A 27676-nucleotide genomic window follows, 5' to 3' on the forward strand; every position below is an offset into this window, starting at 1 on the left:
CATTCCCCCCTGAGACACTCAGGGTTAAGTGTCCTGCTCAGGGACACAATGGTAGTAAGTGGGGTTTGAACCTGGGTCTTCTGGTTCATAGGCGAGTGTCTTACCCACTTGGCTACTACCACCCTATAGTTACTGTGAGACACTGCAGCACAGCACACGGTGACACAGTGAAACGGGTCCTCTGTATTTATAAGTCACCCTTGGTGAGCAGTGTGTGGGGACGGACCTCTGTCACCTTGCGGCTCAGAATTCGAACCAGCAACCTTTCGATTACGTGTCCGTGTCCTTACCCACAAGGCCACCGCTGCATCCCTCATGCCAAAAACGCCCACAACGATTCGTATTACGCTTGTATTTTATTACCTTTCAACATTAAATGCAAATGGATGGATGCTGCACATTTCTTGCCTGAAGTTGGTTTGAATATGTACATTTAGTGAAATTCCACGACATGATTTGTTTTCTCGTGGCTACGGAGCGCGGAGTGGCTTGAAAACTTCGCTCCGCAGGGTTGACACTGGTAGCGCTTGTCTCCGGCGTGCGTCCTCTGGTGTTTCTTTAGAGTTGACGATTGCGAGAAGCCCTCCCGCACTGTACGCAGCGACGGTTTTTCTCCGGTGTGGGTCCTCTCGTGCGACTTGAGGTTTGCTGCTTGTGCAAAACTGGTCCCGCACTCTACACACCGGTACGGTTTCTCTCCCGTATGGGTCCTCTGGTGGCTTTTCAGGAGGTCTAGTACCGAAAATCTCTTCCCACACTCCACACAGTGATGGGGCTTCTCTCCAGTGTGTCTCCTCTGGTGCCTTCTAAGGTGTGCAGCTCGCGAATAGGTCCTCCCACACTCCTCACACTGGTAGGGCTTCTCGCCAGTGTGTGCGACTTCGTGCACGCGGAGACGTGCGGCACTGACGAAGCCCTCGCCACACCGGAGCAGGCGTGAGGTCTCTCTCCAGTGTGCAGCCTCTGATGTATGGTGAGGTTGGAATGCGCCACGAAGCCTTTGTAGCAACCGTGCAGATGAAGGGCTTCTGCCCGGTGTGGGTGCGCTGGTGGGTCTTCAGGCTGGACTGCTGTGAAAACCTCTTCCCGCACTGTCCACACTGGTACGGCTTCTCCCCGGTGTGGATCCTCCTGTGGATCTTCAGGTACGCCGCCAGTGAAAACCTCTTCCCGCAGTCGGCACAGCGGGTGGGGCTTCTCTCCAGAATGGATTATTTGGTGAATTTTGAGCTTCGCTCTGTTGGAAAACCTCATCCCGCATTCCGTGCAGTGGTGGGGCTTCTCTCCGGTATGGATCATCAGGTGACTTTTAAACTTTGCCGCATTAGAAAACCTCATCCCGCATTCTGTACAGTGGTGCAGCTTTTCTTCAGAATGGACCATCTGGTGAGTCCTGAGGCTGGACGGCTGTGAAAACCTCATCCCGCAGTCTCCACACTGGTACGGCTTCTCCCCGGTGTGGGACCTCATGTGGATCTTCAGGTACGCTGCTTGTGAAAACCTCTTCCCACATTCCGTGCAGTGGTGGGGCTTCTCTCCAGTATGGATCATCAGGTGGTTTTTGAGCTTGGTTGAACAAGCAAACCTCTTCCCGCATTCCGTACAGTGATGGGGCTTCTCTCCGGTATGGACCATCAAGTGCTTTCTGAGTTTGGCCGTGCTAGAGAACCTCTTCCCACATTGTACAGTGGTGGGGCTTTCTCCAGTGTGGGTCCTCATGTGAGTTTTGAGGCTGGACGACTGGGAGAAGCTCTTCCCACACTGTTCACACTGGTACGGCTTCTCTCCGTTGTGTGTCCTCTGGTGCGTTTTAAGGTTTGACGACTGTGAGAAGCTCTTTCCACATTGTGCACACTGGTACGGCTTCTCTCCAGTGTGTCTTCTCTGGTGGCTTCTGAGGTTGTCCGTTTCAGAAAAACACTTTCCGCACTGCTCACACTTGTAGGGCTTTTCTCCAGTATGGGTCCTGTGGTGTCTTCTGAAACCTGCTATGTTGAGGAAACTCATCCCGCACTCCACACACTGGTACAGCTTCTCTCCAGTATGAATCCTCTGGTGAGTTTTCAGGTTGGACACGTGCGAAAACGTCTTCCCGCACTCCACACACTGGTACGGCTTCTCTCCAGTATGTCTCCTGTGGTGGCTTTTGAGATACTCCACGCATGAGAAACTAGCTCCACACTGTTCACACTGGTACGGCTTCTCTCCGGTGTGTGTCCTCTGGTGTATCTTGAGCTTTGACGACTGCGCGAAACTCTTCTCACACTCCACACACTTGTATGGCTTCTCTCCTGTGTGAGTCCTCTGGTGGCTTTTCAGGTTTCCTCTCTCGGCAAAACCCTTGCCACACTGTTCACACGTGTAGGGCTTTTCTCCAGTATGCGTCCTGTTATGGGCTCTCAGGCTTGAGTCGCTTGAGAAGTTCTTTCCACATTCTGCACACGGGTACAATTTTTCTCCAGTGTGTGTCATGTTTTATAAGGTGACGCGCTTGCGAGAAGACAGGGGCACCCTGTCCTGGGTCGGTCCCTTTGTCTTGAGATACTCGATACTGCTTAAGCAGCGAAGAGGTCAAACTAAACCAGCACGCTGCACGCTTGAAGGGTTTGTCACTTGTATCTTCTGGTGTAGGTGCTGTAGTGCTTTTGAGGTCAGGTCTGTTATAATTCCTTTAGAACAAGACCTGTTCATGCGCTGGTGGAGCTACATTTGTTGTCTGTAACAGGGCTGGAACACCACTTTCCTGCAGAATGTCATCCAGCTCTTCCTCCACTGATACTTCTCTGGTCTCCTAACGTCAGCAGATAAAAGCCTGGAATACCTGAGGAAAAAGTGGAGTTTTAGTTCTTGATCTCAACACCACCAATGTCAATGTGGGCAAGCTTCATATGAGCCATTTTTATTAAAAGAACTTGTACAGAATTCATTCAAACACACAATAAAAAAAAAAAGTTAAACAATAAATGAGTCATAAAGTGTTAATGAGTACAAACATAACAAACACTTAAAGTGATATTCATTAGCAGCGCAGGGGCTTGGCAGCAGAGAAGATATTGGCCATTTTTGTGATTAGAAGTTAATATTGCCAGCTGATATGTAGGGGCGTCCCTTGTAAAAATAACTAATCTGCATATTGTAACGTGTGTAACACAACAGTGAAATAAATCTATCCAGATATATTGTGTGTACATGACGGGATAGAAACTGATCAGTTCTGGGAGCTGAATGGTGTAAATGTAATTCACTACAGTACTTCACTAGATTTTTCATTTATCTGGAACTTACTACTACATTTCAAAAATCTGTCATTCCTTCTTACTTATGAGTTATTATGTAGTAACAGAACTGTCGAATAACTGTTTCTTAACTGATTTCGGAATCTGAAGGTTGCCGGTTCGAATCCCACCAAGGTGCCACTGAGGTCCCCCTTGATGAAGGTCCCGTCCCCACACACTGCTCCCCGGGCGCCTATCATGGTGCCCACTGCTCACCAAGGGTGACGGTTAAATACAGAAGACACATTTCACCGTGTCACCGTGTGCTTTATATATAGTTTCATAAACAAAAGTCCTGAATATAAATCAAGTCCTCCAGTGGTTCATTGTGCTACTAACTTCACAGTTTTTCAGTTTCCCAGCTCATTCGTGTGATGGTGTCTGAAATCAGGTTAACAGGTAAACCTCTAACATGGAAGGAAATAACATGAGCATGTCCCAGTAGAACAGAGCCGGGTTTGCTCGATTCCTTGTTGACCAGTCTGTGGCGTGATGCTTTTTAAATAGTGTCTATAGTGTATTAGTTTACACTTACAGCATTTACCAGACGCCCTTATCCAGTAGTGACAGGAACAGTCCCCCTGGGGACACTCTGGGTTCAGCTCAGGGACACCATGGTAGTAAGTGGGGTTCGAACCTACGACTCAGAGTCGAGTGTCTAAACCGCCAGGCGACTTCCATCCTAGTTTACTAGCCCCAGTCAGGAAGCATATTTAAAAAACAAGATTTCTAGTCTCCAGTTAACGTGGTTTCATTTAAATTAGTAAACAGTTAACGTAGTCTCCGGTTAAATTAGTAACCAGTTAACGTGGCCTCCGGTTAACGTGGCCTCTGGTTAAATTAGTAACCAGTTAACGTGGCCTCCAGTTAACGTGGTTTCCATTTAAATGAGTAAACAGTTAACGTAGTCACCAGTTACATTAGTAAACAGTTAACGTGGCCTCCGGTTAACGTGGCCTCTGGTTAATGTAGTAACCAGTTAACGTGGCCTCCAGTTAACGTGGTCTCCGGTTAAATTAGTAAACAGTTAACGTAGTCACCAGTTAAATTAGTCAGCAGTTAATGTGGTCTCCAGTTAACGTGGCCTCCGGTTAACGTGGCCTCCGGTTAACGTGGCCTCCGGTTAACGTGGCCTCCGGTTAAATTAGTAAACAGTTAACGTAGTCACCAGTTAAATTAGTCACCAGTTAAATTAGTCACCAGTTAATGTGGTCTCCAGTTAATGTGGCCTCCGGTTAAATTAGTAACCAGTTAACGTGGCCTCCAGTTAACGTGATCTCTGGTTAAATTAGTAAACAGTTAACGTGGCCTCCAGTTAAATTAGTCACCAGTTAAATTGGTCTCCAGTTAATGTGGTCTCCGGTTAAATTAGTAACCAGTTAACGTGGCCTCCGGTTAACGTGATCTCCGGTTAAATTAGTCACCAGTTAACGTAGTCTCCAGTTAAGGTCTGCTTCTAATGAAGAGAATTTTTATTTACTTCGCCCCCTACTGCCGTTACTGTAAAAGCATGTTTTTTTTTTACATTTTAGAAGATGTCAATAAGTGCTTGTGTGTTCTTCTATTGACCTATATTTATCTTTATATTTTTAGTTTGCCTTCTATGTTAACAAAATCTCTGACTTCTTCCGTTTTCAGTCCAGATGCCCTCCGACTGGAAACAACACAACATGAAGAGGAACCAAACTCACCAGGGTTCATCGTACCAGACTCTTTCTAAAACTGCAGCGGCAGGACGAAGACGAAGCAGTAGCAGAAGCACCAGAAACAGCTGAAACTGCAGCAGTAGCTACAGCGCCTACTGAAACAGACCGGAACCTCCACCGGAAGTGACGAAAGAGCGACCGAGCGCGCGTGGGTTGCTAGAATTCCGCCATATTGGTAGTGGCCAGTCATGCCACATTCAGATAGTTAGAAACTGGGTTTTCTGAAATAAAATAAAATAACAACGTTTACCTTAAATAGATTATGACGAGTTATTGGTTACTTTGTATTAATTTCTAGTAATGGTAATAAAAGAAAAATTAAACAATGCATGCATATCAAAATAGTAAGACAGTAATTCTCTGCTGTGAAATAATTGTATTGTATATAATAAGTGAAAGTGACAGTGAAAGCGAAGTGATTGTCACTGTGAGACACAGCACAGCACACTGTGTCACGGTGAAACGTGTCCTCTGTATTTAACCATCACCCTTGGTGACAGTGGGCACCATGACAGACGACCTTCTGAATACGGGGCTGCTTCCTTAACTGCCCCACCTCAATACCTTTGGTAATTAAGACATCCAATAATCATTTAATACACTCTACCCAAACCAGCAAGGTTTTTTGGCCTGTAGGTTATCTATCTCCTCACCAAGATCCATTATATTCTGCAAGTGCAGGAAGAAGATGGTAGCAGGGTTGGGGTCAGGAAACTCCACCGTTGGTGCTCGCTGGTGGAGCTTCTGTAACTACTGGTTGTAAGTGGGTCTCCAGGAGCAGGTTTGAGGAACAACTCAGTTTTTGACCTACTTTATACAGCAGCACAGATGGAGACGACGGAGGTGTCAGGACGGAGAATAATAACCGTGTCCAGTGCAGCATCGGGATCCTCATGGCAACAAGTCAGTTACCCAAAATGCAGCACGGGTGATGCCAACTGTATCCAGTGGATGTCCAAACCAGGGAATAGCAGCTCAAGGCTGTACATGCGTCAACTGTCTTATTATGTGTTATTTCTTAGTCCATGCAAGGAAATAAAATGCTTGCTATTAAATAGGTACTGAATTCTTGGATCCATCTAATAAAATAGATTCAATTTTGGTATTATACTGTGCAAAGAAGGTATGAAAAATGCTGTAAACTAAAATGCATTAAAAATTTCTTCAATCTAGCCTGACCTATCGTGTTCAGAGGCCAAGGGCATTGAATATATCTTTTTTTTTTATTGTTTTCAAATAAAAAAACAACATAATTCTTACAAAATCTCATAAACTATGGTCCAAAACACTGTACATATAGATTTAAAATAAGCCTGGTTGCTATTAATGTGTAATATTCGCAGGCTGACCCGCAACCACCGGGTGGCGCTGCAGCCTCGGCGTGAATAAATGAAACGTGAACGTCGAGATCCGCGGCCCCGCCCCTGCCGCAGTGAGGAGGGGCGGGCGTCCTGGGACGCGGGAGCGCGCTCGGAGAGAGGGAGGGAGAGAGCGAGAGAGGGGGAGTGAGAGAGAGAGGAGAGAGAGAGAGAGAAAACCCGCAGGAACATGAACGACGCGGGCGCCGGCGGGGAGGAGAACCTGCGCGGCTTCGCGCGGCAGGGCGCGCTGCGCCAGAAGAACGTGCACGAGGTGAAGAACCACAAGTTCATCGCTCGGTTCTTCAAGCAGCCCACCTTCTGCAGCCACTGCACCGACTTCATCTGGTGAGGACGCCCACCATCAGACCACCGCATTCCACCGCAGCCGCCCTCACGTCACAGCAATGTCACCTCACGTCCGCCCTCTGTTTCTGTCCACAGGGGCTTCGGCAAGCAGGGCTTCCAGTGTCAAGGTGAGGGGACAGAGAGACAGAGAGAGAGAGAGAGAGAGATGTAGGACCATGTTGGCGTGTTTTTATCATGCAGCACTACAGCAGCTCTGATTGGTCGGGAACAGGCCTGATCTCTTCTCTTCTCTTCTCTTCTCTTCTCTTCTCTTCTCTCCTCTCCTCTCCTCTCCTCTCCTCTCCTCTCCTCTCCTCTCCTCTCCTCTCCTCGTTGTGTCGTGTTCATGTCTGTTTCTTGGCTCGCGTCTCTGCTTGTGTGTGTTTACTTACGGCTCCACCGGGCTCAGCAGGTCTGGGTGTGGAACCTGGTCACCTTGTCTGAAATCTCAGCGTGTCAAATATTCACTCATGTGTTTGAGCGAGAGACGGAGACACCAGTTCGTGTGTGTGTGTGTGTGTGTGTGTGTGTGTGTGTGTGTGTGTGTCACTTTCTGAATGGAAATATAACCACACAGTCATAATGTTCCCCTGTGTGTGTGGTTGTGTGCTGGTTTCAGTTTGAGATGTACGACTATTTTTACCCCTTCATTTCACAGGCAAATGTGTGGTGTGTGGAGAGAAAAAGGTGGGAAGAAACTTTGGGAAGGAGTGATAGAGAGAGGGACCCCCTTCCAGGGTAGAGTGAGCCTGCAAATGGTGTCAGTGCCGGGCTGGTGATGATTTGTCCAGTAAGAGAAAAACAGTTGTAGAGGTGGACAAGTCCAAAGTAAAGAGCATCTGTCCATGTTTGGAGGTGCTGGACAGGGCAGAGTAGGTTTTAGTCCAGTGTCATGGTCTAGATTACGTGTCCATTATGATGCTACTGGTCCAATTGAAGATCCCTGAAGCTCTAGTTGTTACGTTGGTGGTGGCTGCGGTGACCTTCTGGTTAGTTTCATGCTAAGTCGTCTTGTTACAGTTCATTGCCAGGGAACCAGGATCATCTGGTGGTCTCTTCATTGGACTCTGGAGGTGGTCTGCAGGCTTGATTCTGTGTCTCGGAGAGACAAACAGAAGCAGCGGCAGACGGTGGCATCGTACGCCTGGTACTGAAATATGTAGTTATGGTGGTATATTGGGGCTACAGTGGCCCGGTACTCTAACTAGGGTGAATTTAATGTCTCTGTCTAACAGGGGGACTGAGTGATAAAGTGGACTTAATAATTGACGCTGTGTCTGGGACTTTGACAGAACACCAGAGAAAACAGATGTGTTTTCAGTTTAGATTTAAACACTGAGACTGTGTCTGAGTCCCAGACACTGACAGGCAAGCCGTCCACAACTGCGGAGCTCTATAGGAGAAGGATCTGCTCCCAGCTGTGACCTTCTGCACCTTTGGTACCAGTAGTGACCCCGCACCCATTGATCGGAGGGGCGTGGCGGGTCGTAAAGAACCAAAAGTTCACTCAGGTACTGTGGGGCGAGACCATTTAGAGCTTTATAGGTCAATCCTAAATTTGATGGCTAACCAGTGCAGTGATTGTAAGACTGGGGTGATGTGGTCAAATTTCCTGGTTCTAGTTAGAACTCTGGCTGCAGTATTCTGCACTAGCTGGAGTTTCCTCATGCACCTACTAGAACATCCAGACAGTAATGCATTGCAGTAATCTAACCTTGATGTAATAAACGCATGGACCAACTTTTCTGCATCATGCATTGAGCTGAAGTTTCTTATTTTCGCAACATTTCTAAGGTGAAAGAATGCTGCTCTAGTGACATTAGTGAGAATCGAATGAGAGATCTGCATCGATGAGGACACCTAGATCCTTTACTTCAGTACTTGGTGAGATAGAAAGTCTATCCAGAGTTATGATGTAGTCAGCCAGCTTATGTCTGAGGCCCAAGTACAAGAGCTTCTGTCTTTAATGCATTTCACTGCATATCATACCGTGTATGACTGTGTATGTGACAAATAAAAAGTGAATTTGAATTATCAGGGTTTAACAGGAGAAAGTTGGTCTAATCTCCACTGTCTAATGTCCTTCAGACAATTCTCTATATTGTTCAGCTGCTGCCTCTGATCTGGCATTGCTGACAGATACAGCTGTGTCGTCAGCGTAGCAATGAAAGCTAATACCAAGTCTGCAAATGACGTTACCTAAAGGTAACATGTATAAGGAAAAGTAACGGACCTAGGACAGAACCTTGTGGAACACCAAACTCCACAGTTTTGGTGTCCACAAACTGATACCGATCGGTCATCATACAAGGGCTGAACCATACAAGGGCTGTTCCCTTAATCCCAACAACATTCTCTAACCTGGCAAGAATAACAGCGTGATCGATAGTGTCAAAAGCTGCACTCAGGTCAAGCAGGACAAGCAGCGAGATCAAGATCAGGTTTTTTATCAGGGGTCTAATGCGGGGAATGTTGGCCAATCTCGGGGAGTCAAACAGACACGAACAGGATAGCTTTATACACTCAATAATTATACAAAAGGTGACCAGGATCAGGGAACATTGCACAAGACAACATGAATCTTCAGTCTGAACTCTGGACCCGGAGTAACTGGATCATGACATTACCTCCCCCTCACACTAAACGGTCCATGAAAGAGGGGTGAAGAAGTCCATAAGGACAAGTGTCCTGCACTGGCAGCTTCAGGCCCGGGCCAAAGCACGGCTCATCCATGGGGGACCTGCCATGTATGCAGGTGCCCGTCACTCCGTCAGTCTCTGGCTTTCCCTGCTCTCCTCGTCTCAGTAATCGGCGGGAGCAGCTGAATTGTGTGACGGGTCTCCTCGGACCTACGGTAGCATTCGTAGGTCGTCACGGTCGTGCCACATGAATTTGGCACAACCTCTGGAATCGCCAGGGGAAACATGGACAACATGACAGATCTTCTCAACCCCACGGAAGCTTCCGTAGGCCGCCGAGAGTTTGTCACGCTTGAGGAATTGATAAAAACATGGTATGAAGCCAACTTTGGCCAGGGAGAAGGGGGCTGGCGGCGTCCTCCTGGCAAACCACGGCTCCTTGGATCTCAGCGGGGCGGCGTCGGCTGCGGCCAAATTTGGTTGGGCCATTCTGTCATGATGGCTGGACATGGCGAGGAAGGAGGATGCATACGCACGACGTCACAAGACAGGGGTTTAATATATAACTGACAAGACAAGGGGAACATCACCAAACAATGACCCGGTGGTGAACAGGCACGGACAGGAGAGCTTTATACACTCATACACAGGTGAACACGATCAGGAAACATTGCACGAGAAACTCCGGCCCGGAGTAACCCCTGCCGGACCGGATCATGACAGATTTATAACATTGGGTGCTACTTTTTTAAGGAAACTTGTAGGAAGCGGATCTAATGTGCAAGTGCATTGATTTGACGATGATTAGTTTGATTAATTTATGCTCTTTTAAGAGGCTGCATTCTTTAATCGGTGGTCTGCAATGGACAGATTATTTTCCATACTAATGTTGACTGTAATATTAACGCTGAGCTGTTTGTTATTCTTTTAATCTGATCTCTGTTTGTTCTATTCGTCGCTGCTATGATGATATTGAGTGATACAGGGAGTGGCAAGTTGTATTTTTGAGGAATAATTTTATTATTGAACAACAACCATGTTCTCAATGAACCCAAAAAACTCATTAATATAAAATCTGAACGTTTTTGGAAGTAGTTTTTAGTTTATTTTAGGGGGATATCTGTGTGTGCAGGTGACTATTACTGTGCATAATTATTAGGCAACTTAACAAAAAACAAATATATACCCATTTCAATTATTTATTTTTACCAGTGAAACCAATATAACATCTCCACACATTCACAAATATACATTTCTGACATTCAAAAGCAAAACAAAACAAATCAGCGACCAATATAGCCACCTTTCTTTGCAAGGACACTCAAAAGCCTGCCATCCATGGATTCTGTCAGTGTTTTGATCTGTTCACCATCAACATTGCGTGCAGCAGCAACCACAGCCTCCCAGACACTGTTCAGAGAGGTGTACTGTTTTCCCTCCTTGTAAATTTGATGATGGACCACAGGTTCTCAATGGGGTTCAGATCAGGTGAACAAGGAGGACATGTCATTAGTTTTTCTTCTTTTACACCCTTTCTTGCCAGCCACGCTGTGGAGTACTTGGACGCGTGTGATGGAGCATTGTCCTGCATGAAAATCATGTTTTTCTTGAAGGATGCAGACTTCTTCCTGTACCACTGCTTGAAGAAGGTGTCTTCCAGAAACTGGCAGTAGGACTGGGAGTTGAGCTTGACTCCATCCTCAACCCGAAAAGGCCCCACAAGCTCATCTTTGATGATACCAGCCCAAACCAGTACTCCACCTCCACCTTGCTGGCGTCTGAGTCGGACTGGAGCTCTCTGCCCTTTACCAATCCAGCCACGGGCCCATCCATCTGGCCCATCAAGACTCACTCTCATTTCATCATCATCCATAAAACCTTAGAAAAATCAGTCTTGAGATATTTCTTGGTCCAGTCTTGACATTTCAGCTTGTGTGTCTTATCCAGTGGTGGTCGTCTTTCAGCCTTTTCTTACCTTGGCCATGTCTCTGAGTATTGCACACCTTGTGCTTTTGGGCACTCCAGGTGAGGTTGCAGCTCTGAAATATGGCCAAACTGGTGGCAAGTGGCATCTTGGCAGCTGCACGCTTGACTTTTCTCAGTTCATGGGCAGTTATTTTGCGCCTTGGTTTTTCCACATGCTTCTTGCGACCCTGTTGACTATTTGAATGAAACGCTTGATTGTTCGATGATCACGCTTCAGAAGCTTTGCAATTTTAAGAGTGGTGCATCCCTCTGCAAGATATCTCACTATTTTTGACTTTTCTGAGCCTGTCAATCCTTCTTTTGACCCATTTTGCTAAAGGAAAGGAAGTTGCCTAATAATTATACACACCTGATATAGGGTGTTGATGTCATTAGACCACACCCCTTCTCATTACAGAGATGCACATCACCTAATATGCTTAATTGGTAGTAGGCTTTCGAGCCTATACAGCTTGGAGTAAGACAACATGCATGAAGAGGATGATGTGGAAAAAATACTCATTTGCCTAATAATTCTGCACTCCTGTAGTATCTGTGTCTGTCTTATTCCTGGTTATTAGGCTACATTATTAAACAGGAATTTGAGATTATTTATATTCTCGTCTAGTAAAGAGCAGAGATACATTGATCGAACTGCGCTAAGAGCCTTCCTATAGTTAATGAAGGCTCTACTTCCATGATATTCAGAATATGGACGCCATTTACGTCCTAATCCCCAGGTGGTCTTCTTTAGCGAGTGCGGTCAGTACAATGTAAATGAAATGAAAGTTCCCCTATATACTCTGTGCTCCTGCCTGCATCACCTCTGCTGTCCCTATAAAAAAAAAAGTCTAGACACAATGTATTACTGTCTTATGAAATAATGGACTTGCTATACTCACAAGTCTTGTTAAGCCAGTGTTAACGGTAACACTGCTACCCTGGAAGCGGGTCCTCCTCTGATTTACTCCTTACTCCCAAGGTCTATTACATTTTTCTCTCTAGCAAGTTGTTTCTTGTGTCCAGAGAGGGCCTTAGTCTCATTGGGTTGATCTGTAGTGGTTGTTAAGCCCATTGAGACACACTGAAAGTGAAGGGATGGGTGTTGTCATTGTGAAACACCGTGTCCTCTGTATTTAAACCCTCGGTGAGCAGTGGGCACCATGACAGGTGCCCAGGGAGCAGTGTGTGGGGATGGTACCTTCATCAAGGGGACCTCAGTGTCACCTTGTCTGTTCCAGATTTGAACCCAGAACCCTCCGATTTCTAGTTCACTAGGCCACCAGTGCCTGGTATAAGCATGCTGCTTGTGATTTTGTGCTATTTTTGAATGTGTGTTGTGTAGGGAAATAATCCTCCACTTCACTGTTGCTCTGGTTTCTTTCTCCTGGCAGTCGGGTGGATTTGTCACATTCCCACTTCCCAACTGTACACTTCACTTTCTGTGGTGTGTCTGTGTGTGTTGTTAACTTCACAAGCATGAGCTTATTTCACACATAAACCTGTCAGATATGCACCCATCCAATCAGATTTCACCCTCAGGGTTATCCTGGTTGCTTAGCAACAGAGCCTAGATCTGTGTTTCTCTGCAGGGCTGTCAGAGGAGAGAAGAGAAGAAAAAAAGATTCTGCCACCAGTCCCCGTCCTCCACAAGCTCCTTCTGTCACTCCACACCTCTCTCCTCTCCCCCCTCTCTGTTCCCCTCTCTCTCTCTCTGTCTTTTCTGTCTTTCTCTCTCTCTTCTTTTCCACCTGTCTCTCTTTCGTGTCCTGTTGTGTAAATAGCAGCTACTGTGTACAACTACATAGCATGTAGCATGCATAACACACATGCAGATCCTGTTCCACAACATTTGGCATATCTTCACCTGCTAAAGAGCGAAATGTATATGTGGATATGTGTGGTTGTGTGGTCTGGGTGTGTGTGTGTGTGTGGTGTGGTGTTTGTGTGGGTGGGTCTGGTTGTATGTCTGGGTGGTGTGGTTGTGTGGTTGTGTGGCTGTGTGTGTTGTTTTTATGTCTAGTTGTATGTCTGGGTGTGTGTGTGGTGTGGTTGTATGTCTGGGTGTGTGTGTGGTGGTGTGGTTGTATGTCTGAGCGTGTGTGTTGATGTGTGGTTGTATGTCTGTGTGTGTGTGTGGTGTGTGTGGTTCGGGTGTCTGGTTGTATGTCTGGGTGTGTGTGTGGTGGTGTGGTTGTGTGTCTGGGTGTGTGTGGTGGTGGGGTTGTGTGTCTGGGTGTGGGCGTGGTTGTGTGTCTAGGTGTGTGTGTGGTGGTGTGGTTGTATATCTGGGTGTGTGGATGTGTGGTTGTATATCTGGGTGTGTGTGGTGGTGTGGTTGTATGTTTGGGTGTGTGTGTGTGGTGGTGTGGTTGTGGGTGTGTTTGTATATCTGGGTGTGTGTGGTGGTGTAGTTGTGGGTGTGGTGGTGTGGTTGTATGTTTGGGTGTGTGTGTGGTGGTGTGGTTGTGGGTGTGGTTGTATATCTGGGTGTGTGTGTGGTGGTGTAGTTGTGGGTGTGGTGGTGTGGTTGTATATCTGTGTGTGTGTGTGGTAGTGTGGTTGTATGTTGTGTGTGTGTGGCTTGTGTTGTGGGTTGTGGTGGTTGTCTGTCTGGGTGTGTGTGTGGTTTGGTTCTGTTGTTGTCTGGGTGGTGTGGTGTGTGTGTTGTCTGGTTGTATCTTGGTGTTGTGTGTTGTTGTTTATGTTTTGGGGTGTGGTTCAGTGTGTGGTTCTATGTCTGTTTGTATGTCTGTTTGTGGTGTGGTTGTGTATGTGTGTGTGTATGAGTGTGTATGAGTGTGTGTGTGTATGAGTGTGTGTATGTGGTGTGTGGTGTGTGTGTGTGTGTGTGGTGGTGTGGTTGTATGTCTGGGTGTGTGTGGTGGTGTGGTTGTGTGTCTGGTTGTGTGTATGTGTGTGTATGAGTGTGTGTGTGTGTGTTGTGTGTGTATGAGTGTGTCTGTGTGGTTGTGTGTGTATGTGAGTGTGTGTGTATGAGTGTGTATGAGTATGAGGTGGTGTATGAGTGTGTCTGTGTGTATGCGTGTGTATGAGAGTGTGTGTGTGTGTAGTGGTGTGGTTGTGTGTATTGAGTGTGTGTGTGTATGTGTGTGTCTGTGTGTGTTCGGTGTTACAAGTTGTACCAGTTGCTTTTCAGTTGACTCGCTCGCTCAATATTTGATGATGTAGTAAATTATTGAGCTGGATGGTTCTCCGGAATAAATAAATTGTGTGTGTGTGTGTGTGTGTGTGTGTTTTTTGCGTTTCTGCAGTCTGCTGCTTTGTGGTACATAAACGCCTGTCATGAGTTTGTCACCTTCTCCTGCCCTGGCGCTGACAAGGGACCCGCTTTCAGACGTGAGTTTCTTGCCTTTCTTTCATCTCAGACACACACCTGACCCCTGACCCTGACCCCTGACCCCTCGTAGCTCAGGGTCTGACCAGCACTGAGGACGCCCGTAATCACGCACAGTACGTCTCACTGGACAGGCCCTGCACTTGACCCTTCTGCACACAGATAAAACCTTGAAGAAGTTGAGAAGTTCTCCTCTGATCAGGTTCTGCTCCACAGCGGTGCTCCTGTAATTTGTACAGGAAGTGCCATCATTAGTTTCCACCAATCAGAAGCATGCCAGTGGTATCGGACCCGCCCTTTTTGATCCAGTCGTGGGTCCATGATGGTTGGGTCTGTAGATCAGATCCTGGATGATTGATTAGGAACCAGAGCTATAATTGAACAGCGCAGGGGGACAGACCGTACGGGTCCTCTGATTTTAACCACCACCCTAGTGCAAGCGCGTGGGGACAGAACTTTGTTCAAGGGGACCTCAGTGGCACCGTGACCACTCGGGATTTGAACCTGATCCTCTGGGGCAGCAACGAGGACAGTCCCGGTGTCCCCGGCTCTCGTTTTCAACGTCTTGGGTCCCCACGTGACAGTCAGAATGACGCGTGAGGGTTCTCGTTCCTCCTCGTCCTGGAGAACGTGGACCAGCGGCCTCACAAATAGAACGAGGCCTTTTAATGAGACGCACAAATTCATAGAACTGGTGACAGTGTCACACGTGGAACACAGATGGTGACAATGATGCACGCCGAGACCAACAGACTCGTTTCATAATCCAATCACAACAGACACACACACACACACACACACACACACACACACACACAGAGAGAGAGAGACCAGTTCCTCTGAAAGTTCCCTCTGATGAAACTCACTTCCCCTGTTTCTCAACAACATGTAGCTCAGAATCAGCAGAAACACACACACACACACACACACACACAGCCCACAAATATGCACATGTCCACAAGAACACACACACGGTGCTGAAGATGCAGGGTAAATATTTGCTCAGTGGTAACTGATAAGGTCCTGACATAGTCACACATGCTACACACTCCCTCCATCACACACACACACACACACACACACACACACATACACGCACACATACACGCACACATACCTACATTGTACAGTCAACACCATTAACCACCATTTACAGGCTTCATTCTACATAAACACACACACAGTGATGATTACTCATAACTCAGCCATCTGCCCGAGACACTCACACACATACACACGCACACACACGCACACACACACACACACGCACGTTTCTCTGTGAACAGGAGACAGTCGGTCTGCTGATCATTGGCTTTACACACACAGTGACACACAGTGGCGAGTTGTGCTGAGCTCAGCGGAGTCGTGGCGCTCTGGTCAGCTGAAGTCATATGAAGTCCGCAAGCCGCCGGTCTGATCATGTGACTTATCTGAGCTGAGTATGAATAAAATCCCAGAATGCATCGCTGGGGGGTTGCGTGGATGCCCAGTTTTCATTTCGTATATTCACCCCTCATCACCCCTTACAGAATCGTTCATTCTGTCGCTATTTATTTCAGTTCATAATTCGTGCAGTTATGAATAAATACGTGTAAAATGTTAACTGAAAGACAGTTTTTAAATAGATGAATGGTGGGAAGATGCATCTGAATATGCAAATCAGGCAAAACTGCAGCCTCATGTTGAATGTTTTTATCTAATTTTGTCCTGCAATGACGTGGCGGTCTGAAGGATGAAGGCGGGGCAGCATGTGAAGGCCGACGCCCCTGCCGGTCCGGCTCTACACATGATCTACACATGATCTACACATGATCTACACATGATCTACACGTTCTTCAAATACTTTCTAAACTGTGGAGCAGGAGGTCAGAACAGATGGACGTTCTCACAGCGAAGACCCTCCAAATTCTCCAAAAAAAACGAGTCTGTTTACAAAACTTCATACAAAGTGATGTCTTCTGACTCCGCCTCCATCGCACCCTCAAGGGGTGGAGTATTAAAGAGCGTCCTTTATTAACAGGAAATGATATATATGCGTGTGTGGTAATAGCATAGCGGTTAACACACTCACACAAAGTCCCAGGTTCAAACCCCACTTACTACCATCGTGTCCCTCAGCAAGACACTTAACCCTGAGTGTCTCCAGGGGGACCGTCCCTGTCTGTCCCCACTGACTGTAAGGCGCTCTGGATACGGGCGTCTGGTAAATGGCGTAAATGTAAATGTGTGTTTATATTGCAGGACCCTCGCAGTAAACACAAGTTTAAGGTCCACACCTACTCCAGCCCCACCTTCTGTGACCACTGCGGCTCTCTGCTCTATGGCCTCATTCACCAAGGGATGAAATGTGACCGTATGTACACACACACACACACACACACACACCTCCAGTAGGCTCAGCATGATCCTGTAGTGAAATCCTGACCTCTTGTGGTGGTGGGTGCAGTGATCAATTCAGATGTTCTTGTTGGCTCCGCCCTCTTCTCTCTCTGAACATAGCTTTTGCCCTGCCCCCCAATTACATGTTATGCAATGGGAGGAGCCAAAGTTTCCATCTGTAATTCATACAGTTGTGTCACACACCAGTCACACACTAGCTGTACGACACCAAATAATGTCCTCATGTACAATATGATGAGTGCTTCTGCATGATACAAATGACAATTGTGTCTGTGTGCGTGTGTGTGTCTGTGTGTGTGTGTATGAACAGACTGCATGATGAACATCCATAAGCGCTGTGTGGCCAACGTGCCGAGTCTGTGTGGTACAGATCACACTGAGAGGAGGGGCCGTTTGTACATCAGTGCGGAGATCAGTAACGACACACTCAGAGTTACTGGTGAGTTACACACAAACACACACCTATACATATATATCTCTCTCTCTCTCACTTACACAGGTGAGCTGGTGAGTTACACACACACACTCACACACACACACACACACACACACATTATTATACGTTTGTTATCACTACTGATGGTGAAAATGTGTTCCTGTCTGTTGCTGTTTAATTTTTTTTGTTGGTTGATGTTATTACATTGTGGCTGTTTTGTTTGTTTTTGTTGGTTGATGTTATGTTCTTTCTGTTTTATTTGCCTGTTCTTCTTTGTTTTTCTTTTGGTCAATGTTATGTTGTGACGTTTTTCTGGTTGATGCTGTTACGTTGTTTGTTACTGTTTTGTTTTATTTTTGTTTAAAGTTGTTTCTGTTTTGTTTGTTATGTTGTTTCTGTTTAGTGCTTTTGTTAGTTGATGTTGTTACGTTATTACTGTTTTGATGGTTTGTAGTGGTTGATGTTAGGTTGTGACTGTTCTGTTTTTGTTTGTCTATGTTTTTTACATTGACCAACAAAAAAAAATAAACAGTAACAATGTTGTTATGATGTTTATTACTGTTTTGTCTGTTTTTGTTTGTCAATCTTACATTGTTACTGTTTTGTTCTTTTTGTTGGTCAGTGTTGTTAAGTGTTGGGCATTGTTGTGTTGTTAGTGTAAGTTGTTACTGTTTGTTTGTTTTTTTCTTTGCAGATGTTGCATTGTTACTGTTTCATTTTTTTTGTTGGTCAATGCTTGATGTTGTTCAAAGTTGTTACTGTTTTGTTTTTTGTTGGTTGATAGGTTGCATTGTTTCTTTACTGTTTTTTTATGGTCGATGTTACATTGTTACTGCTGTGTTGGTTTTTAGTGGTTTATGTTACGTTGTGGTCAATGTTACTGTTTTTTTTTGGTCGTCGATGTTACATTGTTACTGTTTTTCTTTTTTTTGGTCAGTGTTGTTAAGTGTTGGTAATTGTTGTTATTGTTAGTGTATGTTGTTACTGTTTTGTTTTTTTGTTTGTCAATGCTTGATGTTGTTCAAAAGTTGTTAATGTTTAGTTTTTTTGTTGGTTGATGTTGTTGCATTGTTTCTTTCTGTTTTGTTTGTGTTCTTGTTGGTCAATGTTATGTTGTTACTGTTTCATTTGACTGTTTTGTTTATTTGTTGGTTGATGTTACGTTGTTGCTGTTTTGTTATTTTTTTGTTGGTTGATGTTGTTACATGTTTGTTACTCTCCTTGTTTCTTGATGTGTTTGCTGTTGGTCCTTTTGTTGTTATGCTTGCTGCAGTTATTTGATCCTTGTGTTTCCGTGTTACATTGCTGGCTGCGGTTATGCTTGTAGTGATTGTCACTATGATGCTTGTTATCGATGTTATTGGATTTTTGGCAACTGCAGTGGTGGAACCTGATGGACCGGAACTCCTTATATCTGACTTACATCATTAAATCTCCACCAGACATCGTGTGTTATATGTGTGAGAATGACTCTGTCATGCTAGTTTGTGTGTGTGTGTGTGTGTGCATGACAAGCCTCCCTTGGAAACGTTATAAGATCAATCATCAAATGATTGGCCTACATCTCACTGAGCAAACACACACACACACACTGTTATTGAACACTGGCCATCAGGATCCATCGCTCTAATTAGTCCCTTTATTTAGTGTCTCTCTTCTGTGTGTGTGTGTGTGTGTGTGTGTACATGTAGTTAAGGAAGCTCGTAATCTGGTGCCGATGGACCCCAACGGTCTCTCAGATCCGTATGTGAAGCTGAAGCTCATCCCGGACCCCAAGAGCGAGAGCAAACAGAAGACCAAGACCATCAAGTGCTCCCTGAACCCCAGCTGGAACGAAACATTCACCTTGTGTGTATCAAACACACACACACACAGACACACACACTCACACCGTCCACCTTAGTAGAGATCAGCACTCCGTACCATCCTGCAGCTGGTTGGCAGTTGCCTCTGTAGAACACATTTTCTGTGTGTGTGTGTGTGTGTGTGTGTGTGGTGTGTGTGTGTGTGTGTGGTATGTGTGCAGCGTGCTGCGTGAGGCGGATAAGGACCCGGCGCCTGTCGGTGGAGGTGTGGGACTGGGACCTCACCAGCAGGAATGATTTCATGGGCTCGCTGTCCTTTGGCATCTCCGAGCTGCAGAAGCAGGGCGTGAACAGCTGGTGAGTGACCACGCCCACTATCCTCACTTTCAATGCTCGTGGAAATAATCTACGGCGTGGGGAAAATACGAAACCATGGTGCACGCAGCTTGAAGGTTAGTGCGCGTGTTTCAGGTATAAACTGCTGAGCCAGGAAGAAGGAGAATACTTCAACGTTCCAGTTCATCCAGACGGTCAGGATGGCAACGAGGAGCTGCGACAGAAGCTGGAGGTCAGAGCAGCTCCGCCCATTCCCCACCAGCACCAGTTTACTCTGACGTAGCAAACAGTGCGATTTCACAACCTTCCTTATATGGCTGAACTATTTTAAAGGTCCTCTGTTATGATGTATTTTTTGCTTCTACGTCGGTCTTGTTGGTCCACTAATTCTGCATCTGAAGTCTCGTGGTTTCACCGCCTGAACCTTTAAATGCTAATGAGGAGGAGAGAGGCGGGACAAATCCCAAATCCGAATGGCCAAAACACTCTTTACACCGACCGCCATTTCTAGCCACTGCAGGACCATAGACAGGCTGAGGAACTCATATTAATGTTCAATCATCTCACGACGTAGAACTTCTATAATACGGGAGCTTTAAGAAAAAGTCACATGTTTACCTGCATGTGTTGTTTTAGTCTGGATTATTGACCACGCCCGAATCGTGTCGATCATGGTGATATATGTGGGTGTGGCTGATGTTTGTGTTTTTTGCCCCGTTCACAGAAAGCCAAGATTGGCCCAGGAACAAAGAACATGGACAGTTCCTCATCTAATGACATCTCCAAATACGACAACAACGGCAACCAGGACCGCATGAAGCTCTCTGACTTCAACTTCATCATGGTGCTGGGCAAAGGCAGCTTTGGAAAGGTAACACACACACACACACACACACACACAATCACTTGAAGTATGAGACACTTGCAGTATGTGATGTATGTATAGTGAGATTTAGCCCCGCCCTCTACTGAGGTTCCGAGTTCTTGCGGGTTCCACACTGCAGACCTTCTCCTGCAGACCTCTCTGTATGCCCCTGCTCTGCGCAGGTGATGCTGGCTGAGCGGAAGGCGTCAGATGAACTCTACGCCGTCAAGATCCTGAAGAAGGACGTGGTGATCCAGGACGATGATGTGGAATGTACCATGGTGGAGAAGAGGGTCCTGGCCCTGTCCGGGAAACCGCCGTTTCTCACACAACTGCACTCCTGCTTCCAGACCATGGTACACACACACACTCACACACACATTCTACATATACACACATACATACACACACACACACACACACACACACATACACACTCACACACACATTTTACATATACACACATACATACACACACACACACTGTGTGTAAGGAAGTGGACCTGTAATCTTAAAGTTGTGGGTTTGAATCCCGATACGCAAGGTGCCACTGAGGTCCCTTTGATGATCCCCACACTCTGCTCCCCGGGCGCCTGTCATGGTCCCACTGCTCACCAAGGGTGACGGTTAAATACAGAGGACACGTTTCATTTACATTTCCAGCATTTACCAGACGCCCTTATCCAGACAATCAGTAGTTACAGGGACAGTCCCCCCCTGGAGACACTCAGGGTTAAGTGTCCTGCTCAGGGACACGGTGGTAGTAAGTGGGGTTTGAACCTGGGTCTTCTGGTTCGTAGGCGAGTGTTTTACCCGCTAGGCTACTACCACCCTCACCATGTCACCGTGTGCTGTGCTGCAGTGTCTCACAATGACAAACACACTTCAACTGTAAATATAATTGAGATATTCTTTGTGTCTCTGTGTGTGTAGGATCGCCTATATTTTGTAATGGAGTACATCAATGGTGGAGACCTCATGTACCAAATACAACAAGTGGGGAAGTTCAAGGAGCCACATGCCGTGTGAGTAAAAACACACATAACGGGGCTGTTCACCCAGTGACCTGAAACTAGCTCAGAGCAACAACAGGCCCACAAGCCAACGAGCCAATCAGAAACCAGGAGGGAGCGGGCCAGACAGACTGATTCAGACTATAACAAAATACACTTCTCAAAAAGATGAAGGGAACCCTTAGACAACATGATGTAACTCCAAGACAATCGTACTTCTGTCAATTCAGACTGTCCACTTTGGAAGCAACTCTGACAACCAATTTTACATGCTGTCGTGCAAATGGAAAAGACAACAGGTGGACATTATAGGCAATTAGCAGGACGTCCCCAATAAAGGCGCGGTCCTGCAGGTGGGGACCACAGACCACTTCTCACTTCCTGTGCTTTCTGGCTGATGTTTTGGTCACTTTTGAAGGCTGGTGGTGTTTCCACTCTACTGGTAGCCTGAGACAGAGTCTAGAACCCACACAAGTGGCCCAGGTAGTGCAGCTCATCCAGGATGGAACATCAATGCGAGCTGTGGCAAGAGGGTTTGCTGTCAGTGCCAGTACATCAGGAGACGTGAAGGAGGTGGTAGGAGACCAATAGTCCAACAGCAGGACCACTATCTACCTGCCAGAGTCCTGCAAAATGACCTCCAGCAGGCCCCAAATGTGCATGTGTCTGCTCAGCCGGTCAGAAACAGACTCCATGAGGGTGGTTTGAGGGCCCGACGTCCACAGGTGGGGGTTACAGCCCAACACCTTGCAGCACGTTTGGCTGATTAATTACTGCCGCCCTGTGCTCTTCATAGATAAAAGCAGGTTCACACTGAGCACATGTACAGTCTGGAGACACGGCGGAGAACGTTCTGCTGCCTGCAACATCCTCCAGCATGACTAGATTGGCAGTGGTTCATTAATGGTGTCGGTGGGATTTCTTTGGGGGCTGCACAGAGGTAGCATGACCGTTGGCGGATGCTTTAGTCCAGGTCTGGGAGGAGAACCCTCAGGAGACCATCCGCCACCTCATCAGGAGCATGACCAGGCGTTGTAGGGAGGTCATACAGGCACGTTCAGGCCAACACACACTTCTGAGCCTGTAGTGTTTTTCCACTCCAAATCCAGACCTCAGTGGGTTGATAAATTTGATTTCCATCGATCATTTTTGTGTGATTTTGTTGTCAACACATTCAACCATGTAAAGAAGGTGGGGCGCTTGCGGCTGGTGTGGTGGGCTCGGCACGTTGGTGGGGTTTCTGGTCAGCAAACGAGGACAAACCTTCAGCAGAAGTGTAATAAAGACGTGTGGTCGGGGTAAAAGAAGTTGCCGTGACTTACAGCGACGGTGAAGTCACTTTTTCAGCACGCATCCGCGGCGTTAATTCGATTTCAAAATGGGTTGCGGTGGTGAGCAGACGGCCGGGACTAAAACTAGACTAAAATGGACAATTCTGACTGAAATAAGACTAAAATGAGTATGGAGGTGACACATCTGTTAAACATGTCATCTGACACAACGGTTAGAGCCGTCTGTCTGAGGACCTGAAGAATGTCATGTTGTTATTCTTTATTGATGAGGCCACAGATTTTATTCAAAGGACGAATAAAATAAAATAAAAATTCACGGCCTCCTTTGCAGATTCTACGCAGCTGAGATTGCCGTCGGTCTGTTCTTCCTTCACGCTAAGGGCATCGTCTACAGGTGTGTTTTCACGATTTCATATCTGTAGTAAAACGATGTGTGTTTTTCATGAACGTTCTCTGCGTGTGTACAGGGACCTGAAACTGGATAATGTGATGCTGGACGCTGAAGGCCACATTAAGATCACAGATTTTGGGATGTGTAAAGAGAACATGGTTGATGGAGTCACCACCAAAACCTTCTGCGGAACACCTGACTACATTGCCCCGGAGGTGGGTGTGTGTCTATACTTTATGACCTGCAATCAACCAAAACAGGAAGTGACTGCTTGCAGGATATCTGCATGTTGAAGAGACCAAATCCTTCTGAATTCCTATGAAAACCAATCTGGAAAATCCACACGGATCCTATAGATCACACAACACACCATCATCTCCATATCTCCTTCTGCACAGCCAATCCACACGGATCCTAAAGATCATACAACTCTCCATCATCTCCATATCTCCTTCTGCACAGCCAATCCACACAGTTCCTAAAGATCACACAACACACAATCATCTCCATATCTCCTTCTGCACACCCATTCCACACGGATCCTAAAGATCATACAACTCTCCATCATCTCCATATCTCCTTCTGCACACCCAATACACACGGATCCTAAAGATCATACAACACACCATCATCTCCATATCTCCTTCTGCACAGCCAATCCACACAGTTCCTAAAGATCACACAACACACAATCATCTCCATATCTCCTTCTGCACACCCAATCCACACGGATCCTAAAGATCATACAACACACCATCATCTCCATATCTCCTTCTGCACACCCAATCCACACGGATCCTAAAGATCACACAACACACCATCATCTCCATATCTTCTTCTGCACAGCTAATCCACACGGTTCTTCAAAACCACGCAATATAGCTCAGATCTTCGTCGTTTTGGTCAGCAGTGTTCCCAGCATTCTCTGTGTGTGTGTATCAAAACTGTCTCTCTGGTACAGATCATAGCTTATCAGCCGTATGGGAAGTCAGTGGACTGGTGGGCGTTCGGTGTTCTGCTTTATGAGATGCTGGCTGGTCAGGTGGGTGTTATGAATATGAACTGAACCCATGGAATAATGATGAAATCATGTGGACCTCCGCTCCAAATCCACGTTTTCATGCTTGTTCTGTTCTCCGTCCTCCATCCTCTCACTTTCCCTCTCAGCCTCCGTTCGATGGTGAAGATGAAGATGAGCTCTTCCAGTCCATAATGGAGCATCATGTTTCATACCCTAAATCCATGTCCAAGGAGGCCGTGTCCATCTGCAAGGGAGTGAGTTTCGTATACACACACACACACACACACACATCAGTGGCATCTTGGCAGATCAGGATTTGGCAACCTTGTGATTCCGGAGCTGATTCCTTAACCGCTAGGCCACCACTGACCCTAATTGATCATATTGCTGCCACTGACCCCCAGGCTGGTTTAATAATGCACGTTTATGGTCAGATGGATATGGAGAGAATTTGGTCTGGTTCGTTTCGTCCGTTTTTCTGCCGGTTTTCAGAAAGCTTATGAACGTGGATGCAAATGTTCAGATTTTCTTTTGTGGGGTTTCCTCTTATTATCTTATGTGATGGGTGCTAGTGGCCTAGTGGGTAACACACTCGCCTATGAACCAGAAGACCCAGGTTCAAACCCCACTTACTACCATCGTGTCCCTGAGCAAGACACTTAACCCTGAGTGTGTCCAGGGGGGGACTGTCCCTGTAACTACTGACTGTAAGATCTGGATAAAGACGTCTGGTAAATGCTGTAAATGTAAATGAATTGAATGGAGGAAGTATAAGAAGAAATGATGGAGCATGTCAGAGAGGATATACGAGTTCCAAATAATACATTTTCTTAATAAACCCATAAATAAGAACGGCCTTGTCAGCCTTCTCCATGTTTATCGTTGCTGGAAGGTGTGTCCATCTGAAGTGGGTGTAGAAAGCAGGAAGATGAGTCTATGTCCAGAGGTGACAGTCTCTCTCTTCTGTACGGCAGCTGATGACGAAGCACCCAGGCAAGCGTCTGGGCTGCGGGCCGGAGGGCGAGAGGGACATTAAGGAACACGCCTTCTTCCGCTACATGGACTGGGACAAGCTGCAGAACAAGGAAGTGCAGCCGCCATTCAAACCCAAAGCTGTGAGTGTGACCGACATCTGTGTCCCCATGTCAGCATTAAAGCTGAATATTAAATATCAGTAGTGGCACTAAATCTGTGTTAATGAGCTTCGACGAGAAGGTGTGTCACTGTGGCGCGTGAATGACCTGCATTTGCCTCATAAATGGGAAAATCCACCAATGACGAGCTGTCTTGCGGTGTGGGCGGAGTTTCCGCCCTGCTGTGCTCAGCTTCATGCTGTAAAAGTTGGAGTTCGTCCGGACCCCGGTTCCTGCGAGTCCCTGCCGCATCGCAGGAGGACACAGACATGATCTTGGCTGTCTGCATTAGCAGCTCGATAACAGAAACTGCAGGCCACGCCCCCAAATTAGTGGAGAATCAATCTTTCAAAAGTGAAAGTGTCCGCTGGTGGAAAAACGACGGGTTCAGCCCCCACCTCCTGCGTGTGGTGCATCGTGGGATGCATTTCATATTCTGTTTGTGTGTTTTTTTATGTTTTATTCCATGATATATACTCATTAATACAAATCATAAGACAACTCTTATGATTGAGCTTTTACTTTTTTCATAATTTGTGGCTATGCCGAGGACTAGGCCAACATGTGATCATTTGAAAATGTTCATTTTGTAACGTATTCAGTATCCACGTTTAATAACTGAACAGCTTCATATGATCAGCGTCATCACAATTAGAGCTGTGCAATATGACTATATATACACATTTAACGTAACATTTGGCTCTATTGACAATAAATCATATATGTTGAACCACACAAACTGAAATTTACAACCAGGACACGCCCACATTCGTTTTTATTGGTCCATTTTAACAGGGTCTGTGATAGGTGGGATTTTAGTCATATTGCTCAGCACTAATCTCCACACGCCTGCCCTCAGAGCTGCTCCGTGGCCCCGCCCCCGGCGGAGGAGGCGGAGCAGCGCCGGGCTCGCGCGTGGCCCAGTCGTGTTGTTATTATTGCTTTGATTTGTGTGCTGCAGCCGTCTTCTCTCTCTCCCGCAGTGTGGGCGCAGCGCGGAGAACTTTGACCGCTTTTTCACCCGCCATCCTCCCATCCTCACTCCTCCTGACCAGGAAGTCATCTCAAACCTCGACCAAGCAGAGTTTCAGGGCTTCTCTTACGTTAATCCACAATTCCATGCGCAGGATGCCAAGTAACCGGTCCCGGCAGTGAACTCTCAACTCTCTGCTCCCAGGGACCAATCAGGGCTTTAAGCTTGACGTCACGGGTGCGAAGCGCCCATCCGACCTGAGGATGAGGGTTCATGATGCGTCAGTGTTTATAGGACTGAAGAATATTCTGTCCTTATCTCTGTTGTGTTCAACTGTGTTGATGGTGATGATGACAATGTTGTCGATCATGATGTTGATGACCTGACCCGACCCCTCCTCTCTTCTTATACCTTCAGTCCTTCATTCTTCTTTTCCATTCATACTTTCATGCCAGTTGTGATGACCTCACAGCAGAGGTGGTGCCACTACTATGTCACCATCACAGAGGACATGGATGGGCTTTTAATGAATCTCACACACACACACACATGCACACACTGATGAGGCCATTGAGTGGAACTTTTAATAGGTCAGTCTGTACTCTTTATACTCACTACTTATCTGCAGTGTGTGGGAGAGGGTGCGAGTGAGTGAGACACTCCGATCAAGCCATTACAGGCCATTGAGTGGGACGTTTAATGGGTCAGTCTATGTGTGAGTGAGAGTGAGTGACACACACTGATGAAGCCTTTACTGGCCATTGACTGGGGCATAATAAGCAAGACGGAAAATGAAATGAATAAACGAGACTGTTATAGACGGCTGGGAGCATAAACAAATATAGACAACAGACATCACAACAAAACACCTACCTACCTACCGACATGACTTTTTACCTGCCTGACTACCTGCCTAACTGCCTACCAACCTGCCTGCCTAACTACCTACCGACCTGCCTGCCTGACTACCTGCCTAACTGCCTACCGACCGGCCTAACTACCTGCCTGCCTGACTACCTGCCTAACTACCTACCTACCTACATGACTTTTTACCTGCCTACCTGCCTATCGACCTCCCTTCTTACCTGCCTGCCTGACTACCTAACTACCTACCTTTTTACCTGCCTGCCTAACTACCTACCTACCTACCAACCTGCCTGCCTGACTACCTGCCTAACTACCTACCTACCTACTGACCTGCATGCCTGACTACCTGCCTAACTACCTACCTACCTACCTACCGTTTACCTGCCTCCCTGCCTGCCTAACTACCTACCTACCTACCGACCTGCCTTTATACCTGCCTAACTACCTAAATACCTACCTTTTTACCTGCCTGCCTAACTACCTACCGACTTGCCT

The 27676-nt window shown here is 46.6% G+C and overlaps 2 pseudogenes; one reads left to right on the top strand and one right to left on the bottom strand.

The window, feature by feature from the left end:
- Window positions 1-845: 845 nt before the first annotated feature.
- Window positions 846-5094, bottom strand: LOC114785494 (zinc finger protein 658B-like; annotated as a pseudogene).
- A 1428-nt stretch (window positions 5095-6522) lies between these two features.
- LOC114785901 (protein kinase C beta type-like) lies at window positions 6523-26700 on the top strand (annotated as a pseudogene).
- The last annotated feature ends 976 nt before the right edge of the window (window positions 26701-27676 follow it).

Source organism: Denticeps clupeoides, chromosome 3 (assembly GCF_900700375.1).
Source record: "Denticeps clupeoides chromosome 3, fDenClu1.1, whole genome shotgun sequence".
NCBI lineage: Eukaryota > Metazoa > Chordata > Actinopteri > Clupeiformes > Denticipitidae > Denticeps > Denticeps clupeoides.